At 38.0% G+C, this 22,126-nt stretch overlaps 1 long non-coding RNA gene across 1 annotated transcript in view; it reads right to left on the bottom strand.

Moving 5' to 3' along the window:
* Positions 1-5,720, bottom strand: part of LOC139363832 (uncharacterized) — a 49,381-nt gene extending 43,661 nt beyond the window's left edge. The window contains exon 1 of the long non-coding RNA XR_011624869.1: positions 5,104-5,720. This is a non-coding gene — a long non-coding RNA (uncharacterized lncRNA). The remainder of the gene's footprint in view (positions 1-5,103) is intronic.
* Positions 5,721-22,126: the final 16,406 nt, after the last annotated feature.

The following is a 22,126-nucleotide window of genomic DNA, read 5'->3' as shown; positions in this document are numbered from 1 at the left end:
GCATTTTAATTTAGGAAACAAAAATCATTGCCAGTTACAAAAGCCATGTTACGTGTCAAATCAATGTGAGCTTTGCTAAATCTAACTTCTCAGTCAAGAGCAAGGCCAGGTCTCACTTACTCCAGAGAGCATTTCCTGCCCACTCCAGCCAAGAATGTTCCTTCCTCTTTCTGATCTATTACTGCTTTTCCCCACAAATTGTTATTTGGTACTTCACATCAGAAGACCTGTTGTAAGGTTGTCTTTCAGCTGTCTTAAGATAGTTCCTGTTTTGTTACAGATCTTTGGCTTTGATATTTATCTTATCATGTGTATTTGTTTCATTTTTCTTGCACAGATTTCCTAGAATCTTAAATTTCCTTTTGTCTTTGGAAGAGATTTTAAAGGTCATCTTTCTGATACCTATTTGGTGATATCCCCTTACAAAATCTCCTCCTTGCTACTATTTAGTCATTGAGCCAAGGTAGGCTTCAAGGGCATGTGACCTGTGCAGTTACCCAGGACTCCTTGTTCAGAAGAACCCCACACTTGATTTAATGCTCTGCAGTTGTGTCTGAAATTCTTAATAATTTTTGAACAATGGGTCCTGAATTTTCACTTGGCACTGGGCCTACGAATTATGTAAGCAGTCCTGCATCCAGCTGTTGATCACTTGAGGACATTAATCACATTTTTTCTTTATAAAAACCCCATTACTTATCATGAATTTAGTGCTCATTAAATATTTTCTGATTGGCTTGGCTTGGTGGCTCACACCTGTCATCGCAACACTTGGGGAGACTGAGGCAGGTGGATTGTTTGAGCCTAGGAGTTCAAGACTGGCATGGGCAACATAGTGAGACCCTATATGTAAAAGATCTCCAAAAGAAAAAAAAATTTTAATTAGCAAGGAGTGGTGGTGCACGCCTGTGGCCCCAGCTCCTTAGGAAGCTGTGGTGGGAAAATCGGGCTTGAGCCCAGGTGGTAGAGGCTGAAATGAGATGTAATCATGCCACTACATTCCAACCTAGGTCACCATGTGAGAGCTAATCTCAAAAAAAAAAAAAAAAGAAAAGAAAAGAAAAAAAATTCTGATGGTATAGAAAAGACTTCCTGCCAATCTTTGCTGACCCCACCAAAAAAAAAAAAGTAGTCTAAGAAGGTGTCCAATCTCTTTGGAGGTAAAACATTTCACAGGGGTAATGGGTTTTATTATGCAATTAAATGGTTGATGTTAGCTATAGAAAATGAGACTTTTTAGGTAAATAGACATGTTACATTATTTTACAAGGTAACTAACATTAAAAGCAACTCTATAGTACTAAAAATTAATGGTTTAGGCTTTGTGTATAACTTCAGTAACAATAATTTACATTAAAATATAATAACAACGTAGGAAAATCCAACTGAGATTTCTTGTCTCATTTTCACTTAAGCCTGAAGGTATAAAAACACCAGTTGGCAAATGTAGGTTTTGAATAATCAACTAGCAAAGCCTAAAACAGTCCTTAATGTTTGTGAAAGTAAAGAAAAAACAAAAGAAAGGAAAACAATTTTTACTAGAGATTCAAACTGAGCTTGTACTGCTCAGTGGGAAACATTAATCAGTTCATTATTGTTGGTTATTTTCCTTCATTGTGTAAGTGAGCAACATTGAAAAATAAAATAATAAGGAAGAAGGTGGTCTTGGGTCTGTATTTGGAAAACCAACAAAACATCCACTAGCTATTTGAAAGCTAAAAGATTCATACAATTGGAGTTTTTGATCACTGTATTTTAATATTTATATGTGGAAGTGGTAAGCATGTATGATATGAAAGAAAAATACTCACTGGTGTATAAGGTGCTACCTAAAATACTGAGCTAAGCAGTTTTATTGATGCTGTATACATACTAATACAACAGTCTCCTCTTTATAACTGAGAGTTTCATAATTGAATGGGAGGAAATACTTAATCATGTAACTATATTGTTGTAATGGTGTATTGACTTCTTAATGTGAGATATAATACTTTTTAATGTTTAGAAATGTAAGGAAACGGCCGGGCGTGGTGGCTCACGCCTGTAATCCCAGCACTTTGGGAGGCCGAGGTGGGCGGATCACAAGGTCAGGAGATCGAGACCATGGTGAAACCCCGTCTCTACTAAAAATAGAAAAAATTAGCCGGGCACAGGGGCGGGCGCCTGTAGTCCCAGCTACTCGGGAGGCTGAGGCAGGAGAATGGCGTGAACCCGGGAGGCGGAGCTTGCAGTGAGCCGAGATTGCGCCACTGCACTCCAGCCTGGGCGACAGAGCGAGGCTCCGTCTCAAAAAAAAAAAAAAAAAAAAAAAGAAATGTAAGGAAACAAAACTCGTTGATCGCTATATATTTTGATACTGAGGCTATCTATACATAATAGTACACACTTTAGGAACAAATAAGGCATTCCATTGGCAGTAATTACTGTATATTGAGAACTTGCCCCTTCTGACTGAACAGGCAGTTTCTATTCAAAAGACCCTGTTTACCAAGTAGTGAGTCAAATTGTGTTATTTTTATCCACTCAAGTTCCATGCTGAGAAATATTTCAGAGTAAGTGTTCAACAGTGAAGAATATAAAGAGTTCTACATTGATGTGTACTTTACCTAAAAAGAAACTCTTTATCTGACTCTTGCAAGATTTGAGCTTTTCAAGAGTTAGATTTCATGTGCCATGTCTGTAGTTAACTGAATTGAAAGGGGCAGCATTCTTAGTTAAAAGCTAAGGTAAAATTATAAGCTAATTTTTGGTTTAAACATGAGAGATTAATAATATGAACACATGTAAAATTGATTGAAAAATGGCAACTTTAGAAATCAGTTAAAGTTTCTCAAATAAATCATTGCATTCTGTTTTAAATTATGATTCATATATACATCAATTTCCTTGTTAAATTGTAAGTTCTAGTGGGCAAGAGTAATATCTGCACATTTTTGCATATAGCATATTTGCTAAAATATATTTATAAGAGGAATTATTGAATTATTGTAAGTGTGGTAAAAACTAGAATAACATGATTAAGTAGCTACACAGTTCAGTAAATCAAAACCATTGGCAACATGTGAAAAAGATGCCACCAGAAATGTCAAAATGTTCACTTGGGCTTTCTAGGGATATATTATTATATGAAATCCATCAAGCCAAAGCTTTGCTCATTTCCCCAAGAAGTCTATATTCTTTAGAATTTGCAGAAAAATTCCCCCATGCTAGCAACCCCACACTAGGTATCTCAGGAAATTGGATCCTCTGGACCACAAATAATCTACACATCAAGCCTGTTTTTCCACTGTTATACTTCTGCAATTTCTATCTTCTGAATATGTTTGCAAGCCCATAGAATACATTATTTCAAATTGTATCTATAATAGCTACTTAATTTCTAGAGGTTATGCACAAAGTTAGGCTCCAAAGTAGTAGGTTGGCTGCTCATCTGCTAGTGCTAGTGTTGGAATCTTGCTAATTTTCAAGGAAAGCTGATCCATGCTAAGGCAAAAGTGGAGGGCAGAGTCCAGGCCTAGGCAGGCATTAGGACAGAGGTCTCTTTCTACCAGGCCCAGGGACACATTATTTCACCTGGTGGAGCAAGAAAAGATAAAGCCTGAAGGCCAGATTTCTGGAAATGCTATATGAAATTTGAAAACAGACTTCCTATGAAATGTAACATTTTCTCATTAAACTAATGACGGGAGAACAGCTGTTGACTTTAGTTCAGTGAGCTTTGGGGTTTTCTCTTATTGCATTTTTCATAATATACAAGTGTTAGTGTTAGGATAAAATCTTGGGCTTGCAGTTAGGTGATCTGAATTCAATTCCCTTTGCAGCACTAATAGGCTGCGTGGTTTTCATCAAGCCTTTCCTCTGTCATGCTTCATTGCCACTTATGAAATAGGGACAGTAATAAGGTGTCTTTTAGAGATTTTGTAATTTTTGTTTTAGCTATTCTATTAACAGGGAAACAGGTCTGCCACTTTTATTAGATGGTTTCTTGTCCTTTTCTAACTCATGCTCTCTCTGTCTCTAGACACTTGTGTGTTAGTTTGCACATGTGCACACTCACATTTTTGGGGGCTTAATGGAAAATATTTGTGGCTAACCTTCCACGCAAAGGTGCTCCAGTCTTTAAGATCATCTAAAATGTCTTTGTGTGAATCTTTATGTAACATTTTTTCAGTCACAGTGAGTTTATTTGATTTTGCAGTTCATGTTCCCTACTCTGCATTTATAGGTATACACTGCACACACCCTTTGGTCAAATCTCAGTTTGCAGATTGTTTTTGCTCACATCGGAGGGTCCATTAGTGTGCTTTGGTTCATAAAAGTCTGCATTGAGTTTGTAGGAAATGTTTAGAGAATGTGACCTTTAAAACTAAATTTACCCTGGGAGAAAGATAGTGTGTCAGTAAATCTGTGGTTACACAATAATTTTCTTTTTATGAAAAAATTAGACTAATGCAAGTGACTTAATTATTTAAGTGATGTAAATTGATGATTATAATTGTATATATTCTATTTCACAGTATGTAAAAGAAACTGAGTATTCTATGATTTTAAATTTATTTTATTTTTTAAACCCAATTTGCATTCAAAATGGTATGGTGAATTGGAGCAATTCCTTAAAATCCATATTTTTACAGATGGTAAAAATGGAGGATCTTTAAGCTGCCTAGTTATTAAATTTAAAGTCAAGTCTTCTGACTAGATTGCACTGTTTCTATTAAAAAAACAAACCAAAAAAAAAACCAAAAAACAACAAAAAACAGAAACCTCAGTGAACTCTATTGTTCTAAACACTTGGTGTCTTCCTGTTGTGATTAAACTGACCTAGTTCCATTTACTTGGGATTCAACAAAGCTTAATGAAGTGTTGAAGCGGTGAATTTATCAAATGACATCAACTGCAAATTTTTTAAAAAATGGTAAAAATAGGACATAAACTACAACAAAAAATGGAAAATAGGATCAAAGACTGTGATGCGGGCAGCGGGCTGATGCTTATGGAACTTTTTGGTCTTATTACCTTTCCCAGTATCCTGAAGCAGCTGTCTTGGTAGAATGGTGGAATGGCCTTTTGAACACAGGTACAGTGCCAGCTAGGTGCCCTTACCTTGCAGGGATGGAGAAAGGTTTTTCAGGAAACTGTGTAGGCTCTGAGTTGACATTCAATGCATGGTGCTGTTTCTCCCATAGCCAGGATTCATATGTCTAGAAATCAAGGGGTGGAAATGGGAATGGCACCACTCACTATTACCCCTAGTGATCCACTAGCAAAATTTTTGCTTCCAGTTCCTGTAACCTTATGCTATGCTGACTAGAATTCTTAGTTCAAAGGGAGGAATGTTTCCACCAGGAGATGCAATGATTTCATTGAACTGGAAGTTACGACTGCCACCCAGCCACTTTGGGCTCCTTTTGTTTCTAAATCAACAGGCAAAAAAGGAAGTTACTTTGCTGGCTGGAGTTATTGATCCTAACTATCCAGGGAAAATAGTACTGCAACTCCACAACAGAGATAAGAAAGACTATGTCTGGAATACAGGAAATCCCTGTCATGTGATTAAAGTCAGTGGAAATTTACAACAACTCCATTCAGGCAAGACTACTAATGGACCAGATCCTTCAGAAGTCAACATTTGGATCACTGCAACAGGAAAAGAACCATGACCAGCTACCAGCTAAAGGCAAAGTAAATACAGGATAGATAGTGAAAGGATGTAGTTGTAAATCCGTCTATGACCACATGACCAGTTACAGAAACGAGGGCTCTGTCAAGTGTTTCTTCCTTATTTTGTTATGAATATATTTGTGTATGTGTATAGTAGATATCTTTGTTTTCTTCTCTTTCTTATCTCCTTGGTATGTAACAAAAGATATATTGACTTTCTATCATAGTGTTTAAATATCATTAACTTTACGTCATAATATGTAAGTTATAGAATATCCAAGAGAAGAGTAAACATCACCATGAACTTTGCAACCCTTCTGAGGAAAGGGTTAATGCATTTTCTGCCACATACAGGTTAGTTGTATCATGTTGTGTAAAAGTATGACCTTGTTATCTTTATTTGGAGATTAACGTGGTTTAAGAAAATGTACATGGGTGCCAAGTGGAAAAAGGATGGGTTTGTGATGGATTATTTTTTTTGTGCCAACTTGGTTAGGCCATGGTACCCAGATATTTGGTCAAACATTATTCTAGATGTTTTTGTGAAGGTATTTTTTTTTTTAGGAGATTCATGTTTAAATCAGTAGACACATAAAGCAGATCATCCATAGTGGGTTAGCTGTGTTCAACCAGTCAAAGCCCTTAATAAAAAAGACTGACTTCTTTAGAAGAAGAGGGAATGCGGCCAGCAGACTGTCTTTGGACCTGAACTGCAACATCAATTCTTTCCTTTGTCTCCAGCCTGCTGGTCTACCCTGCAGATTTTGGACTTACTGTCTCCACAATGTGTAAGAATTCTTTAAACCAAATTTATTTTTCTCTTAATTGTTCTCTTTCCCTCTCTGCCTTTATATATGCATGTATACACACACATCCTATTAGCTCTGTCTCTCTGGAGAGCCCTATCTAATACAGATGAGTTTCTGAAACAATGGAAAAACTATTAATAGTGATAAGCTGTCATAAGTAACATAATGGGATTCCACTAAGATGTAAGCTCAATGATGGGAAGGTATCTGTCTCTTGATTACTGCTCTCTACAGCACACACAATATTCCCCAGCAAAGAAAGGCAGTCAAAAAATACTTGTTAAAGTTATGAATGAGAAGCCTGTGGAGAAGAGTCATCACTTGGCAAATGAAAAACTATGAACACAGCTTATGAAAGGGAATAGTCAAATCTGTTAAATACTTAAAAGCTAGATGTGATGATTAGTTGGTCATTGATAATGTTAGAGGAGTGGATTTACTGAGAAATACAGAAATAATTACTAATAACCTTTAAAAAGTTTGGTAATAAAAGTTTCACTTGCTGTGCTTTATTCAATTTACTCATCTATAGGTGAGTAAATACGTGATCATAGTAAAATGATTATGATTTTATAACACTAGGTTTGGGGTGCATTGTTACTCAATAGTAACTGGAAATCAAAAGGTGGTTGCTAAAATGTCCAATGGGGGATTGCATGTTATCTTCACAGCAAACTTAAAACGAATGTGGTATTATTATTATTCCTATTTATCATAGAATATAACTGAGGCGCAGATATGAAGATATGATAAAGATTCTCTTCCCAGTGTCACAGAATTAACAAAGGTAGGTAGTATTGAAATGCATTTTTTTTTTCACTTTACAATAGAAAAAATGTAGAGAAAAGAGCAGATAGAGAGACAAGGAAGAACCCAGGTGGGGATAGTGTCTGTAGGTCTCCCAGAGAGGCTGGTTTCCAAGAATATTACTGCTTCTGAGAGTGAAGGAAAGCAAAACTGTAATGGTGGGGATCAAGTGGAGCTGGTGAACATGGCTGGGAGCCCTCATCAACTCAAGTCCCTCGGCCCCGAGTAAGGGGCCCTTGTTGTGTCTGAGGGATGAAGGAAACCCATCCTAGGCTAGATTTAGAACACCAGTGTGGGGCATGAGAGGGGAGCTGGCCAAAAAACAAACAAACAAAAAAGGCAAAAAGACCACTGAGCAACACTGGGCAAGGAGTCCATAAGGAATTGCAGATGAAGAATTCGTCACGGCAGCTTCTGCATAGTACTGTGACTTTCCTCTGAGGTGACATCAGTCCAGATACAAGCCTTGAAGAGGTAAGTCTTGGGACTGGTTTAAGGGTAGAGATTTGCAGGATCAGGGTGCTGGAAGCATGTAGTGAAATACGGGGAGAAGGCCATTTACTCAATCATAAGATAAATATTTTTATCTCCTACATTCCGCGCTCTCAATAAATGCTTGAGGAGTCAAGGGATGAATTCCTTTCCCCTAGGGAATGAAGGTCTGAATGGGAGCGACAAGCAGTTATATCAGTGTAAGGATGGGTGGGATCCTGATTTATAGGAGAATGTGGTTAGAGAGTGAGGTATAAAGTTTAAAATATCAAAGATGTAATATATCTTGATGGTGACAAGGTCTTGAAAAGGGTATAGCTATCTCCAATGAGTGAATGATGTGGTAGACATGACGAAGTCAAAGAACTATAACAGCAGACATTATATTTGGCCCATCCTTCTGTTCCTTCAATTTGTTTGACACAAAGACTTTCAGGGTCGACTTTTAATCATGAGTAGCCTACTCCCAGACGAAAAAAGTGAGGAAGGGGATTCTACAGTCATGGAAAGCAGCTTCAATAGAGGATCAAAACAGAAAAACCCTTTGAGCCAAATTGTCTCAATTATTGCCTTAAAAATAGTGGAAACAGAAAGCAATTATCACAAGGCAGAGGAGAGGTTATGCTCTATCCTAGGTAGAAGTACTTTCTCGATTGCAGCCTCTCAATATATTCAGTAATGGTAGCATTTTGAATGAGGTCAATCTGTGTTTACAATCACAAAATAATTCATTCAACTATGAATTTGAGCACATTGCTTATAAAATGTACACCCAGGCTTTGAATAGTTATGTGAAATGTGTAACACTTTTGATATCACTGTGCTCTACATTCTTCTTTTCATGCACACATAGAGGTGAAAAGAACTCTTGATTTGTAGCCAAATAGTATTAGCAGTGAACATGCATGTACATGCCTAATTTAGATCTTGGGAATCGTCAGACAGCTGGACGAAGGTTATGCTTTTCCCTCTGTACATTAAAGAATATCAATAAATGGTTTTATGGCTTCATAATTCAGAGAGCATTATATCAGCCAGTCTGAAAAATAAAAATGTTGGTAACAATTCGGCTACAGTTACTCTATAGAGTGAAGTGTCCCCAAGGCAGCAATGTATGAAGCTCCTGCTACTAATTACCACCTGTGTTCAACATGCTCATCACACAAGCCTGAGCCCCATGTGCCACTTTGGGCTCAGGAGGGCACTGTGATACTGAGCAAAAGGAAGCAGCCACTGAGTTCACAGTGACCAGAAGAGAGCATGAGTTTATATTGTATCACAAAAGAGGACTGCCTGAAGTGGCTGTTCTGAGGCTGCAGCTGCTCAGTGGAGCAATTTAGTAAAGTAGGCAGAATCCATGCTTTTGGCAATACTTGCCTCTATGCAGACATGCCAGCTTCTGGACCTTTCTGATATATGGACAACAACATGATCTTCCTCTTCTCTGTTTCCACCGTCCCTGCTTTAATCAGATCATCAGCACACATCCAGCCTGCTTGATATTCTTCTAATTAATCTCCTCCTTCTCTCCAGACACTCTATTCACTTCTAAAAAGTATGTATCTCAAAACACTGAACTTATTCTTCTGTAAGGCAGAGAATGCTAGCTATTTCATAATATCTATCTTCTCCTCCTTTGATGTAACAAATACTTAAGCTGAAGAATACATTTCCCTGCTTGCTTTGTAGCTAGGTGTGACCATGTGATTAAATTTTGTCCAAGGGGCTATGCAAAGAATTGGTGGGTGCAAGTTCTGGCTCGTGGACTTAAAAACAAAAGCACTATGTCGTCCTCTGCCCTGTTCTCCTTTAGTGCTGACTAGAATGCAGATGTGATGGTGGCGGCTGCATCAACCATCTGAGATACCTGCTAAAGGTGGCAGAGCAACAAGGCGGAAGGGGCCTGGGACTCCAGAAATGGGATGCTGCCCTAACAGCTCTGGATTGCTTATCCTTGGATTGTTGTGAGGGAGAGGAAATAAATTTTCACATTGTTTAAGACACTATTACTTTGGCCTTTATTTTAACAGTAAATAAAGGTAATATATTCTGAGGCACTTTGGTTAAAGGTTTTCATTGGCTCCCCATTGCTTAAAGATAAGTCCATAGCCCAAATGAGGGCATTTAAGTTTCTTCCAAATCCAGGTTCAGTTCACCTTTTCAGCACAATTCTCTGCCAATAGCCTAGACCTGATGGCACCACATCTGTGCTGCTTTCCTGGACTCCCTGTAATTTTTTCCTGGCAGACTGAATTTTTTCTTCCTCAGGGCTTCTAGAGCAGTGTGCATGTGTGTGTGTCTGTGTGTGATTTGCATTTCCTTATAATTGCTTATAGTATAATTTGAGTTTATCTCCCTCTCTAGAGATTATTCCACTGTATCTTATTCACCAGAAGTAGACTCCACCCCAGCCCTCTACCCCTAGTTTTGTCACAGGTGAAGTGAACAGTGGATAATCAAAATGGACAAAAAACTGAGGAATGTGTTTTTCTTAAGGAGTGGAACTCTGAATGAAATTGAGTAAAGAGGAATGGAATGAAGGTTTGAAGGCATGTTGCATCATTTTTAATTAAAATGTCTTTGGTGATGGGATGGGGGTGCAGAGGGAGGTCAGGAAATCAAACAGCATGGGGCAGATGCCTTTGGTTACTGGATTCAAGCTGGAAAAACAGTCCCTGACAGGCTGCAGTCGTTATTGTGTGTTTCTAGAACTTTGAAAGATAAGGAGGAAATCTGCAGACAAGCTCCGTAGGGAGGAAAGGACTTGGGCTGGTGAAGTCCCTGAGAATAGGCATGTCTGGCTTCACTGCATGTGGAGATGGCCTCCAGTATATCTGACATTGACAGATGTCCTTTGACATGCAGCTTCCTGCCGTCTCTGACTGGCGCAGGTCCACTTGATGCCCAGTGCAAGAACTCACAGCCAATGTGTTTAGTTTAATTTGCTTTATACACTGCCCAGCACTTCACCTTAAACAAAAGATATCCTCAGTAGTCAACATTTGTGAATGACGAATGACATGTCTTAGCATTTTAAGTTTCTATTGAAAAATTATCCTCTGCTTAGATGCATACTCCAAACATCTAAGCCTTTTGAGAAAGGTCTCTGGAATAGTCTTACGAATTCTAGTTACATGAAAGTAGGAGACGAGGGGAAAACTGTACCCATCTAAAGTTACAAACTGATTTTGAAAATCAACTTTGACATGAAACCAATGATACAATTTTTGTTCTTGTCCTTTTCTTTTTAAACTTCTGAATAAGCTATAAGCTTTGCACAGTACAGAAGGCAGGATTTTTCATGAGTGAATTGAAGCTTGTCACATAAACATAGTGACTGAGAACGTTGAGTTCAAGATCAAATTGTATGGACACAGGGCCTTGTTCCACTCTATTATAGCAGTATACTTAAACACGCTGCACTTCGATTTCCTCATATGCAACATGGAGACAATATTACTGTCTACCACATAGCCCTCTTGTCAGAATTAAGTGAGATAAAGATATGAGGGCTTCCTTTAGTGTTGCACACAGAAAGTACAATAAATATTAAAGCTATCCATTTTTATTTTATGTAACATTCATTTGTCTATTAATACTCCTTTTCTTTGACTTCTTACACAGTCTGAGACAATGAACTGTTTCAAGGATCATATCATATCACAGGGACTGGTAACCTTATAAAAAGAGAATGTCAAGAATCCAATATCATCTTTTGTGGTTAGATAGTATGTGACTTGGGAAAATACAAGTGGGGTCTAAGTAATGACTCCAGATGTGGTTTAGAAAAAGGGTTTCTATTATGTTGGTTTTTGTGAAGGTGTGGACAGGACTGGCATATGGTGAAATTTTGTAGGTAGGTTTTTGTAGGTGGGTAGTGGATAAAATCATAAATGTGGTGTGTGGGGGTAGGGGGAAGGAATCTTAAAATTAACCCAGACGGCATTTTTGGCACAAATCTTTATGTTGGCCACCCCTGAGACAGTGTAAGGGTTTGAAATGGACTTATGCCCAAATTCTTCATGGCATAATTTAAAAGATTTTAAGCAAAATATGCTGCCACAATGAACACACACTCTGCTTTATGAATGGCCTGTTTATTGCTGTGGTTCCGCCTAGCTAGAACAGACTGGTCTAAACCAGACAAATTCATGCAGAGTCATGAAGTTGTACTTTAAATCTATTCCTCACTTCCAAATCCACTTTCAACTACATTAATGTGTAGATATTGCAGTGAAATATACTGGGTTGTGCACCTTTTAAACAACTCTATGCGTGTCAGTATTTAATGTGGAGCATGAAAGAATCTCTGATTACCAGGATTCAATGTGCTCTTCCAGCCTGCGTGGCTCTGACTGCAGGAAATAGCAGCTCAATCTTTGAAGCAAAGACTTTTCCTTTGCCTCTGAGAGTAAATAGCCTGAGAAAGAGAAAGCTTCCTCACTCCAAGGAAGTCTAGATAAATGTGTGATAGGAAGGGAGAGGGCTGTCTGTTGTGTCTGTCAGAATGACACCTGAAGGAAGGCAGCTGGCTCCTGTGGAGTGATAAGGCGAAGGTTACTGAGGCAAAGATAAAAAGCTCAGTTGGTCAAAATACATTACAAACGGAAAGATCCCCAACAGGAATTTTTAGCGTTGCACCCCCAGTCTTTCTCTGAACAAAATGACAATCTGTTCTGATTTTTTGAGGGAATATAAGAAGCATACTCTGCTAAGTGGAACAAGGGCAGAAAACACACACACACACACACACACACACACACTCTCTCTCTCTCTCTCTCTCTCTCTCTCTCTCTCTCTCTGTCTCTCTCTCTCTCCTGAGAAGCTGGTTTCACTAGCTGTAGGTGGCCGACTCCTTCTCTAATGGAGCACTTTAAGAGAACAAGTCATTTCAAAGAAGCAGGATAGACAAGAGAGGATTTTATTGCTTGAAATGGGAACTTTATTGCTCCAGACACATTCATTTTTGTTGTTGGTGATGGTATTAAAAGTCAGGGAGCTAAAGGAAAAAGACAACTAGATGCATAGGGCCGTGGAAAATCTCACTAACTCAATTCTGTGGTTGGTGTTATTCAAAGATCTTAAAACCCTTACCTGCTTTTGACAAACAGGCACTTTTCCTTACTGTGAGGTATCTTCTATCCCTTCACAATTACCCCCCAACTCTATCCCAATGTTGCTTCCACAGCGATGATATATATTCTACGGTATATATTCCCTGAAAAATTTGTTTCCCCTACCTGCAAAATACAAGATCATATTATCACAGTGACCAGGTTCTTTTCATACTGTAGAATACTCCTTATGTCCACACATAAGGGATTACCTCTCTATCATTCCTCGGCCCCTCTGTGTATTTTCCCAACCTTTATCTATTTATTTAATTTTTAAGACTTACATGCTTCTTGATACTTGCTTTTCCTAAAAGTTACCTGACAAACTATGTGGTGTAATAAGCAGGACTTAAAGGGAGACAGTTATTACTTCCATCTTTCAAAGAATTAAGAAAAAAACATTCCCTTTTGCTAGCTTCTTTGAGATGCCATTTTAACCTCTATATTTTTTTCCATTCCTTCCAGCAACAATCCATAGTGCAGCAGGAATTCCTGAAGAGGCTACCGTTAGACCACTGCCAATTCAGACCTGTCTTCATGAGCAAAACCACCAGGGGGAGCTCCTTGAGTGAGCTTCTGTGGGATCTCAGGAAAAAGGCAAGGCAAACCAAGAAGAGGGTAGTGGATTTGCAAGACTGACATTGCCTGCATTCAGGGGCCAGCCACAAAGACCACCTTCCCCGCTGGGCAACTTACTGGGTAGGAAAAGAAACACCCCACTAGAAAGAAGGAAACTCATAGTGTTTAAAAGGAGATGGAAGGAAGCAATGTTTGACTGTTGGATGGCCAGGGGTGGTGGTGGTAAGAAGTTGAGTGCAGCATGGTGGGCATTCTGATAATTTCTAGGCCTAGATTTTAGGAATCCATAGCTGAAAACATGGATGAGAGCAGATAGTTTTATGAGGAATGGGGTAGTGGATCATCACCAGGTGGTGGTCTACTGATGGAGTAAGTAACAAAAGTGAACGAGAGACAGGGGTAATTCTGTTGGCACCAGTGGAGTTTGTTTGAGCAGAGTATAGAAGCAGCTACAATCATACCAATGTGAAAGGCTAGATCATTTGTCTTCTAAATGATGGAGGAAATGGCAAATGTCACAAGATGGAAGAAAAGGAAAAATGCATAGATGACCTTTTCCACAGACTTTTTTGAGCTAGAAAGAAGGAATTTGAAGAGACTAGAAGTTCCAGGAATTCTGCTCATAGTCCATGAGTCAGATTTATTGTTCTGATACCATATTAAAATCCTATCATCTAGGATGACTTGGGAAAGGCTATGCTGAATATTTTGTTTGCACATACCAATCAAACAATATCCTATATTTCCTGTCACAAAGACAGGGTATTTAGACCTTCAAATATGATATGATAACTTTCTATTTCCAGCATGTCTAAATAATAATTTCCCCCCATATAAGTCATATTTTCTTTGGTAAAACAAAAATGAGAAAGAACCAGAGCAAACTAAAAGGGCTAGTATTTTTCTCCCCCAGTTTGTGGGAGAGAATTCCATCTTCAATGCCATATTTATCTGTAGCTTCACTGTAGTAACACTGGCCTGCAATCTCTCAGAAAGACAGTGAACCATTCCATCAGGCTAAGCAATAGTCTTCCACATAGTGGAGTGACGGGCAGACACATCAATCACGGCTCTAACTGAAAGTTATGGTTGGCACAGTTCTGGCACTGCAAACGTTAGGAAGACGCCACCACAATAAACCCTCCATGGCCCCATGAATGGCTCCTTGAAAGCTGCAGTAGTCTGACCCTGGAACAGCTGGCTTAAAAGAGTTCTGTGTGCAATAGTGTTTTCCAGACCTGCAGGCTGAAGTAAAAGCTGCATGCAGTTAAACAGACATTTTAAATGGTGTGTTTGTATTTTGACACCCATGTTGGGGACACTGGGATAGTTGAGGCACATTAATAACTCCTTTCCACCATGCTTTCTGAACTAAAAAGGGAGTGAATTCAGAAACTTGTGGCTTTAGATGAGTTAAACCTTTACAAGTACATTTCATTTTTCTTTCTTTCTTTTTTGCCTAACCAGCTATTTCTGGATTGATGAGCAAAAATTTCAGGATCAAAAATGAGCTGAAGGAAGATGAGAATGAGAAAGGAGAGATAGAAAGACAAAAACAAATAGACAACAAATGGGCAAAGAGAGAGACAGGGTAACCAAAGGAAAATTTATAGATAAGCTTTCCAATGTCAAAATATTTCTTACCTCTTTTAGTTTATTTAGCAATACCTATTACATTAAATTATAACTATACCAATGACAATCCTTTACTTGAGTATCTATGATTAGCTTTTCATATATTTTTTCCTGCAGAATACAATTACTAAGAATTCTCATGTATCTATTTTGAACTATTTAATTTTACATGCAGTTATACAATCACTCCCAATTGCATTTAAGACCTGCAAATAAAGAAACAACAATATATGTTGTATCACAATTCATTGTGCTTTAATGAATGATTGTGAGTGCTTTACCATTTGCATGTTACTCAGCTCCTTCATTTTATTGATAGGAAAATAAGCTGAGAGGGGGTTAAGTTTTGCTTATGAATTTGGCTCGGTTATGTATTAATTATTGGCTAATGTGTTCATTCTCCATAGACCTTCATATCTTTCATTGCAGTCTTCTCCCAACTCTTTAATTTCAAGTTAAGATAGAGAAACTGGAGTCTAGGTGTCACACAGAAGTATTTTGGGGGCAATCCCTGCTGAATGAGTTACATCTCCTATACTTGGCACTAGCCAAGATCATCTGAGCTTGGGAGGAAAGGTGTAGGGGAGGGGAAGAACAGCTCTTTTGCATTGGTGTAGGGTATACACTCACCCGTTTCTCCCTTTGGTGCTGTGGGGGACATCAATCAAGACAGGAAGCGACCTGTGGCCTGCTGTCAGTCCAGAATCATGGGAGTTGGTAGCCTCACAGATGTGCTTATCCCTTAGTGTCTTGGATTCCCTACAGTGAAAGTGGCTGAGGCAGGGTGCAGAGAGTGTCTAAGGATAGCTCCATGTCTTCCTCCCTATGGATAATCTCATGATAAGCTGTATTAGTTTGTTTCTTCATTCATTCATTCATTCATTCATTCATTCATTCATTCTACAAGTACCTATAGAAAATAGATGTCTGAGTAGGACTATGAATCAGCAGTGCATGAAAGCCCTCATGGACTCTACTCTAATGAATCTTCCCAGACACCCGAAGAAGGGATCACTGCCAGGTAAAGTAGAGGCAGTGGTAAAGGATGGTAGCTTCTGATGGCATGATGGAACAGCAAGTTACCAGATGGAGAAAAAGCCTCCAACATGGATGGCAACAGAGAGGCCATTGATAGGATAGGTTGCTTCTGTATATCTCGTCAGATGCCAGATAAGATGAAGTGAGTGCTTCCTGTTCCACTAATTCACATGGCCTTCTATATGTCCTAAAGCTTAGACTAACCCCAGGATGAAAGAATGGCAGGGGGCAATGAATGAATTTGAGGAGAAACTAGTAAATTTGTAAAATAACTTGGAAATTACGAAGGTAACTGAATTTCTTTTGGAAATGACTCATTTACTTTCGTGTGTGTGTGTGTGTGTGTGTGTATGTGTGTGTGTGTGTGTGTGAGTATTAGGTGAAATGTAAAGAAAATAACAAACTTGTGTGGTTTTGTTTTGGTGTGTTTTTTTGTGAATATATTCCTGCCACAGTGACAAAAATAAAAAAAAATAAAAAACCCCTGAAATTTGGTGAGCACCTCTGATGAGTATCAGGGACAGGTATAGGTTTTATATATATGTATATATACTTTTCAGGTCTAGAATATCTATATGTCAGGTCTAGTATGTACATATTTTCATAGGAATAACTTTCCAGAGGAAAAACTACTCATAAGCTGGAGAGAAGATTTGAACTCTGGAGGTCTGTCTGATTTCCAAACTTGAGATTTCTCTTTTGGAGGCGAAAGCAAAACAAAATCTAGTTTCACTAACTGATAATAGTAATGATACCAATTATTTGCACACATGGGCACTCTGGGTGTGTCAATTTAAAGAAAGCATATCTGCAAAATGAAAGAATGTGCTTCTTGCCAACAGATGCTGCAGAATCTTGTAGGACGTCTAATGTACTCTCTTGGGATAGACTGGGAGAATTAGGTTTGCAAACAGAATTTACAATTTTAAAACACCTAATTTAGGTCTATGCTAATAATTAAAGTTTCTATATTTGTATTTTTTTTTATAATGTCAGAATGTTTGAGCTTGTGAATAACTCTTTTGTTTTGTTTTGTATTTGAGACAGAGTCTTGCTTTGTTGCTCAGGCTGGAGTGCCATGGCGCAATCTCAATTCACTCAACCTCCATCTCCCGGGTTCAAGCAATTCTCCTGTCTCAGCCTCCTGAGTAGCTGGGACTACAGGCACCCACTACCACGCCCCACTAATTTTTATACTTTTAGTAGAGGCAAGGTTTCACCATCTTGGCCAGGCTGGTCTCAAACTCCTGACCACAGGTGATCCACCCACCTCGGCCTCCCAAAGTGTTGGGATTACAGGTGTGAGCCACCATGCCAGGCCTAACTTTTTCTTTAGAAACAAAATCTGTAGCACAGGCAAGACTATAACTCTCAAACGGATCATTATTTTTGTTAAAAGTTAGCTCATAATACTGAAACCACTTCATTGGAATGAATGTCTTCTGATAAATGTTCTTGACACTACAGTAAATTCCAGCTGAGCCACAGTTACCGTTTTAGGGCTTGAAATGTGATAGAGGTCAATTACATTTTTATTTAGCCAGTGTTATATAAATTCTGAAAGATAAAAGGATATGCAAACAACAACAAAAAATACAACTTGTATAGAGAAACTATTGCTCTTATTTCCATGTGGTGGTGAAAGTCAATATATATAAACCAGAAGATAACTGGTTAAAAGATATGTACTTTTAATATGTTAATGTTTTTACTTTTTGTCTCTTGAAAATATACATCAATGACTCTCATTTCCCATTAATTTTTAGAAATGTCCTAATGAGAATAGTGGAACTCTCTATCAATTCAAGTTTTCAGAAACACAACACTTTGCCTTTCAATCCATTTTCTTTTCAGTAATATGCTATTTAGACCATAAACTATGAGACAAATATACAATTATTCAGTTTTACTTGCATCCTCCAATAAATTCTTGATACAAAGAATTACAAATAATGTACTTTGAATGAAAAAGTAACTCAAATATTTTGCAAATAACATTACAAAGTAAATCTTGGCAGTCAATATTTTACCACTTCAAAACATTTTCAAGAGCCTGCGCCATGCTTTTTCTAGTGGCCACCCTACCCACTGCTAGCTCCAAGGCTACATACCAGAGTCCAGGCTCCAAGAGAGCAATGTGCTCAGAGCTCTGCCAGCACAAGAGCTAGCTCCAGGCACAGGAACCTGTTGGATATGCACTGACTTGGTTATTCTGCCTGGGGTGTTGGTTGAGGATTCCTGCTCCAAAATGGCCTACTAGATGCAGCCAGGAGGAACATCTCCCATATTATGTAAAGAGACCTAATATATGACTCACTGGCATCTGTGAAAGAGATGTGGAGAATGGAAGCAACATGGAAAACATATTTCAGGATATCATCCATGAGAACGTCCCCAACTTAGCTAAAGAAGCCAACATTCAAATTTGGGAAATGCAGAGAACCCACACAAAATACTTCACAGGAATATCATCCCAAAGACAGATAATTATCAGATTCTCCAAAGTCAAAATGAAAGAAAATATGTTAAAAGACTCAATGGTATGCTGTCTTCAAGAGACCCATCTCACATGCAGTGACACCCCTAGGCTCAAAATAAAGGGCTAGAGAAAAATCTACCAAGCAAATGGAAAACAGTAAAAAAGCAGGGGTTGTAATTCTAACTTCAAGCAAAACAGACTTTAAACCAGAAAAGATAAACAAAGACAAGGAAGGGCATTACATAATGGCAAAGGGTTCAATACAACAAGAAGACCTAAATGTCTTAAATATATGTGTGTGGAACACAAGATCACCCAGATTTATTGATATGGTTTGCTGTGTCCCCACCCAAATTTCATCTTGAATTGTAGTTCTCATAATCCCCATGTGTTGTGGGAGGGACCCAGTGGGAGGTAATTGAATCATGGTGTGGGTTTTTCCCATGCTGTTGTGATGGTGAATAAGACTCATGAGATCTGATGGTTTTATAAAGGGCAGTTCCTCTGTAAACAATATCTTGCCTGCCGCCATGTAAGATGTGCCTTTGCTCCTCCTTTGCCTTGCGCCATGATCATGAGGCCTCCCCACCCATGTGGAACTGTGAGTCCATTAAACCTCCTTTTCTTTATAAATTACCCAGTCTTGGGTATGTCCTTAGAGCAACATGAGAATGGACTAATACATTTGTAAAGCAAGTTCTTAGAGATCTTCAAAGAGACTCAGTCTCCCACACAATTATAGTGGGAGACTTCAACACCCCATGGACAGTATTAGATAGATTATTAAGGTGGAAAATTGACAAAGATATTCAGAACCTGAAGTTAACACTGGACCAAATGGACCTGATAGACGTTTACAGAACTCTCCATCTTAAAACAATAGAATATAGGTTCTTCTCATTGCCACATGGCACATGCTCTAAAATCAACCACATAATTGGATATAAAACAATCCTCAGCAAATGCAAAGTAACTGATTACTACCAAACATACTCTGAGACCATAATGCAATTAAAATAGAATTCAAGACTAAGAAAATTACTGAAAACCATATAATTACCTGAAAATTAAACAACCTGGTCCTGAATGATTTTTGGGTAAATAATGAAATTAAGGCAGTTATATAAAGTCATTAATGCAATAAGAGAGCTTTTTCATCTGTTGCGGGGGGGCGGGGTGGTGCGGAACTGGCATCAGCTCCTGCCTAAAATTCTACTAGCATTATTAGCAATCTTTCTGAGTTTAGGCTGAATGTCAGCTTGGTTATCTGGATACCCAACTCCACATAAATTTATTGAATGAGTGAAGAAGATCCTAGAATTTTTGTTTTCTTTTTTTCTGTCTAATATACGATTCAGCTGATATATTCTTACAATAACTAGTCTAGCCACTTTTGTAGGAATGAGAGTGAGAAAGAGAGGACTTTCATACTCATTTCAAATGCAATGTGTAATCCTTAGCACAACCAGTGGAGGGGAGATGGGAGCAAAAGTTGGAAGTATCACTTCTATGCTTAAGGTTTAACTAAGATAGGAAATTTGCAGGCTATGTTAAATGCATTGCATGACTGTCAGATACCCATAGTCTCCCATGCTGGAAGGTTGCCTTTAATAAAAACAGTAGACAGGTATTGGAACTTATCAAGACTCCATCCTTAGCATGTAAGATTTTAATTAGAAAAAGGGGGCTCTTCTGCAAATATGATATACACAAAAGCACTATCTGTAGACAGACCTTTGTCAGGACTTTTAGCTTGCCATATCAAAAAATGTTGGATTTTGACTCGCACTCATGCCCCTTGGCCTAGCTACTTTGTGCATGGCACAACCAGTTCAGCCTTATACAGATGCCCTGGACGGAAATTTTATCCTTTATATTTGAATGAATACTTTTGTTTTGGCCATTAGTAGACACTCAGTAAATTTCTCAGTTGATAGAGTGCCTGCAGCACATGTTTCTAATCATTATTTACTGTTAAACGGCTTTAAAAAGAAATAAGTGTACATATATGACAATATACTTTTCCTTAAGAAGGAAAAGGATTTTGGCCAAAGGGAAAGGATGTTAGCCCAAACCAAGACCTAGAATAACTTAATGTATAGAAATCAAGTACTCACAGTAGAGTACAGATTGAACATTCATCAGCCTTATAGGTGCTGCTGATAAGCCTACAAACAGTTAAGGATCTTAAATGATCTTTTCACCACATTCAACATGCCTTATCCAGTTTCATGCCTTACATTTTTGGAAGATTATTGAACATTGGGTAAGTTTGAAAAAATAGACAAAAGAGCAAGGGTATTTTCTTTTTTCAGAAAAGGACAAGAACAAAGTAATTGTAAAGAGACAATAACAACCAGTTTTCAGACTAGTGAAATAACATGGATTCAGCTTCACTAAAGATTAATTCAAATATTAGTAACAGTCATTGGCCATTAGAATTGGTAAAGACTTACTTAGGCTATGCTATCCTTTCTTAAATATTGGATGAATAAATGACCTAGGGAATTAAATATTTAAACAAATGTATCTCAGGGTTGGTGGTCCCTTAATTCCAGTTACCTAACATTTTTTCAGTTTCTTCTGGTTTACTGATGAATAATTAGCAGAGAATGGTCTATTTAAATCAAGTTATATAAATTTAATGTACTCAATACATTAGGTTATATGGGGTTATCTGTAACTGATTAAGGTCCTAATTCTGCTAAATTAAAAGTCACCAGATAATGAAAAAGACAATGTCCCATTGCTAAGAAGCTGGTTCCTTAAATTGTGCTGTCACTATACTTTATTTTCTAAGATATTATTTGCTATTCAGCTTCTCTTCTAGTTAAGAGTATAATTCTTCTTTTACTAAAACTTTTTAAATACCTGATATTTATATACCCGTTATTATTGGGTACATGCTATGTTTTGATACAAAAATAGAATATGTAGTGATCAAGTCAGGGATTTAGGATATCTGCCACCTCAAATATTTATCATTTCTTTGTGTTGGGAACATTTCAAGTCCTCCCTTTTAGCTATTTTGAAATATACATTATTGTTAACTATCAGCACCCTATTGTGCTATCAAACATCAGACTGTATATCTTCTATTTGGCTGTGTGTTTGTGCCCATTAACCAACCTGTCTTCATCTCTTCTTTCAACTTCACACCATTCCCAGCCTCTAGTAACTATCATTATACTCTCCACTTCCATGAAATTATGGTAACTCTTAAATATTGGGAACTGGAACTCATGACAGAGTGTTCTTGAATTTTCTTTGTATTCTTTGGAGTTTTTTGTTAATGGAAATACTTGTGGTTTTTCTTATCTATGAAGCACTGCTTTCAGATTTTTCTTAAATAGAAATGTGTTTGATTACTGTGTTAAAGATTTCATGCTCTTCATATGCAGATAGTCCATTTACTATGTCTTGGAATAGCAGAAGCTTTGACATCTTGGGATTATTACTCACTTTTTAAAAAACTAATGCATCATATAATCTCATAGTAGTTCATTAGCTGT

Source organism: Macaca nemestrina, chromosome 6 (assembly GCF_043159975.1).
Source record: "Macaca nemestrina isolate mMacNem1 chromosome 6, mMacNem.hap1, whole genome shotgun sequence".
NCBI lineage: Eukaryota > Metazoa > Chordata > Mammalia > Primates > Cercopithecidae > Macaca > Macaca nemestrina.
The sequence above is the reverse complement of the archived record's forward strand: the minus strand, read 5'-3'. Positions and strand labels throughout refer to the sequence as shown.